The sequence below is a fragment of the Alexandromys fortis genome, unplaced genomic scaffold (genome assembly GCF_014885135.2).
Source record: "Alexandromys fortis isolate MF-2015 unplaced genomic scaffold, M_Fortis_MF-2015_v1.1 scaffold_26, whole genome shotgun sequence".
Taxonomy (NCBI): Eukaryota; Metazoa; Chordata; class Mammalia; order Rodentia; family Cricetidae; genus Alexandromys; species Alexandromys fortis.
Window position 1 is genome coordinate 3070092 of NW_026067894.1, and position 3945 is coordinate 3074036.

Below are 3945 nucleotides of genomic sequence, written 5' to 3' on the forward strand. Positions count from 1 at the left end.
CCCATGTGTTCTCAATAAACTTTGGTGCATGTATAGTTGGGTGTAGTGATATTTCATTTGTATTTTAATAAATAAAGCTTTCATGGAGATGAGAGAGTAAAACAGCCCCACTGGTCAGCTTTACAGACCAGGCAGTGGTGACACACACCTTTAATCCCAGTAATCACACAAGTTTGCCATAGAAACTGGGTGGTGCATGCCTTTAATTCCAGTCCTGGAGAAGAATATAAAAAGAGAGGAAACAGCTCTCAGACACAGTCTCATTCTGAGATTCCTGGAGGCAGGATTTCCATTTCCAACTGAGGTAGAGGTAGGAGCCAATAGCTGGCTGTTTTGCTTTTCTGACTTTCAGGTTGAACCCTAATTTCTGTCTCTGGGTTTTTATTAATTGTGCTGAGTCCTGGGATCACAGCTGTGCACTACCATGCCCAGTTTTATAGGGTGCTGGGAATCAACCCCAGGGCTTCGTGCTTGCCAGGTGCATCCGCAACCCGAGGTCGAGTGTTCTTCTGTGGGAACACTTATGCCCTGCTCATGTTGTTTCCTTCTGATGCGTAGACCATCCACTGGTGTAACTCCTCTCGAGTTCCCACTACCTATGTCCCTATTCCTTCCTGATCCTTCCATGATGAACACATTTGGCAGAGGACTCTGGGAATGCCCAGAGCATCCTCTTTCTCCTTGGTGGCACAATGTTGCTTCCCCGCAGAAGGCTCTTTGGGTTGGGGTTGCGTGGCCAGCTTAGCTGGAGAGTTTTCTCTCTCACACTCTGGTGGCTCAGCAGTGTTCCTGGCCCGGCCGGTTAGTCATCTAATTCTAAGGAAGTGGAATTAGGAAGTTTACAGCTACCTCCTCCAATTTAGCTTCAGTCAAGACTTTTTGAAGTCGGGACTAATTTGATCGCTACCGGGCTGACTCACCTGTCTCTCAATTGGTCCAAATCTAGACAGGGAAGCAGGGTGTAATTCTACTCTGACCTTGTCTCCAAGCCCCTGAGCCGATGACTGATCCGGGAACTTAATAAACAAGGAGGTGAACCAGAAAAGCCAAGGGTAAGTGGCATTTGAGGTAAGCTTCCAAGACATCTCTGGAGCCATAGCAGGGTCACAGGGAGGGGCATAGCAAATGGGAGTGACAGGGCCCGGGCACAGCACGGACTTCACAGGTTTTAGTATTTAGGTCACTGCATATTAACCTTGAACTGCACAGAACTGGCCTGGGCACAGGCTGGGGTGAGGGGCGGGGAGGAGAACTGGAGTTGAAGTAGGCAGCTCCAGGAGTAAGGACCAAACTGCTTCTGGTTCTTTCTTAGCAAACCTTCTGTCTGCAAACCCTGCAGCCGCCACTGGGGGCGGGGCAATAGCTTTAAATCAGGGCTATAAGGGCAACTAAATTCCTGTATGCTTATAGAAGAACATCGCTGCCCAAAGTGCGGTGGGGATTTTGTTAAGGGTGTCATTCTGGTCCATTCAGCCTGAACTGAAGACTAAGATGTGGGCATACTATGGGTACCTCGGTAGCTCCCTCCCCAAGACTATCAAAAAGATAGTGTTTGATTCTCACTGCCTTTCGCTCCGACTCATCTTTGATGTAGGGGGTACTCCTGAACCTCACGGGCTGCTTAGCCACACTGCCAGCCTTCACCCAGACACATCAGGAGCATCCTCCCAGTTGCCACATACATCTGCTCCAGATGTTTCCAAGTGCCCCCCCCCCAGTGCAGCTAGTCACCCCCGGCTGAGAACAATGCTCTAGACTTATCCTGGAGGCCACTCAACGCATGGGAATGGACTGGCATCCAGGGAGCCACCTAATCCTGCCATCAACTCTAGTAGAAATCAGAGGCGAGCCCTGGGGCTGGAGAGATGGCTCAGCACTTGTGGCCAGAGCGCTTGTGGGTCAGTCACAAGGACACCGATGGCTCACAATCCCCTGCAACTCTAGTTCCAAGGGACCAGACACCTTCTTGGGCACCCTCATACACATGCGCTCATACATGCATGCATGTATCCATCCATCCATATATACAACATACGTGAATAACTTTTGAAAAGGTTAGTACTGGATATCTTGCTTACAGAAGGTGGGTCGCAACTAATTGCCAGATTCCACCATGGAAGGTTAAAAAAAAAAAGTTATGGATGTTCTATGTATAAATAGAACGTGTCATCTGGCGTATGTTGAGACACAGGAATTAATGCCATTAAGTTCGGTTCTGGTTGACTCGAGGGTCAGGAAGCGAAAACAGCCAGTGTCATACAATTCTGCCTCTAAGATCCAGATTGCACGGGGAGTTTAAAAAGAGACCAGAAAGACTCGAGAAGTGTGACTCAGTATACTTATTTTTTTTCCCCCTAAAAAAAGAATCCCAACAGGAACAGTGAATGAGGGAAAATGAAATAAATACAGGAAGACAGGAAAAGAGATTCGCACGGTCCCCTACCAGCAGAATCAACATCAGCTGCTGTGCTGGTTCATCCTGTCAACGCCATCACCATGGAAACACATCTTCAGGGAGGTTAGGAGAGATCCTTTAGACTGACTGAGGTGGAAGACCCACCCTCCATGTGGGCGGTGCCATCCCCTAGGCTGGGGTCCTAACTGACTACAAAAGGGGGAAGTCAGCTGAACACCAGCGTCCGTCTCTCTGCTTCCTGCCTATGGACCGTGCCTCACGCTCCCGTGGTGACCATGCTTACCCCACCATGATGGACTGTGTCCCCTGGTCCTTAACTTGCTTATGGAAAGTGTTTTGCCACAGCAATGAAACTAGTAAGCCAAGGGACCTAGCAGAAATGTGGATTCCTAGGCCCCACCCAGACCTGCTGAATCAGAACCTCTGCGAACTGGGCCCCGGAAGTAAAATTTACTGCCTCGTCACGGTAATTCTGATGCTTGCCTGGGTGTCACGACCACACTGCCTTAAGAGAAAGGTGGATGCACTAGAAGTGACAAGAAGCAAGAGGAAACAAGGCTGTGTGTGTGTGTGTGTGTGTGTGTGAGAGAGAGAGAGAGAGAGAGACAGAGACAGAGACAGAGACAGAGACAGAGACAGAGCGTGTGTGTGCCTTGTAAACCTGTATAGAGGTCAGGGCTTGATAATGGGCTATCTCCCTCAATTGCTTTGCCATCTTACATTTTTGTTTGTTTGGTCTGGTTTTTCACAACAGGGTTTCTCTGTGTAGCAGCCCTAGCTGTCCTGGAACTTGCTCTGTAGGTCAGACTGGCCTCAAACTCACAAAGATCCTCCTGTCTTTGTCTCTGAGCGCTGGGATTAAAGGTGTGTGCTGCCACTGCCTGGCTTGCCATCCTGCTTTTTGCAAGAGGGTCTCTCATTGATCCAGGAGCTCACTTTTTTGACTAGACTAGCAGGCCAGCAAGCCGTGGACTATTCCTGTCTCTGTCCCTCGGGGCTGGGATTACGGATGCACGCACACTGCCGTATCCCTCTTGAACTTGGGTGCTGGGCATCCGAGCTCAGCTTTTCAGGCTTGTGTGGTCAAAAACTTTACTCGTTAAACCATCTCCAAAGTCCCCAAAAGGAGAACCAAAAAGTCAGACATGTAGCATCCTTTAGCTGAGGCTGAGCCAATGAGAAGCTTGGGAGGATAAAACCAGCATCCTCTAGCCGAGGCTGAGCCAATGAGAAGCTGGGGAGGATAAACGGAATCACAATCCTTGGGCTTTTAGTTTGTTGGGGACATACCTCATTTTCTTTCACCTAGCATGCTATACTGCTGGCTCTTTAAAAATTAAAACTTATAAAATTTAATTTTCAAAGATGTTCTCCTATGGAGTTCTGCCTGACCTGGAACTCAGTCTGTGAACTCACAGAGATCCACCTGCCTCTATCTCCTGAGTGCTGGGATTAAAGGTATGTGCACCACCACACCCAGCAGCTGCTGGCTCTTTATGTACGTGGTTTGAAGGTTTCAAATGGCTTGC

At 48.9% G+C, this 3945-nt stretch overlaps 1 long non-coding RNA gene across 1 annotated transcript; it reads left to right on the plus strand.

Moving 5' to 3' along the window:
* Positions 1-269: 269 nt before the first annotated feature.
* LOC126509349 (uncharacterized) lies at positions 270-3536 on the plus strand. The gene is made up of 3 exons (XR_007594136.1): positions 270-310; positions 947-1052; positions 2365-3536. It is a non-coding gene; the product is annotated as an uncharacterized lncRNA (long non-coding RNA).
* The last annotated feature ends 409 nt before the right edge of the window (positions 3537-3945 follow it).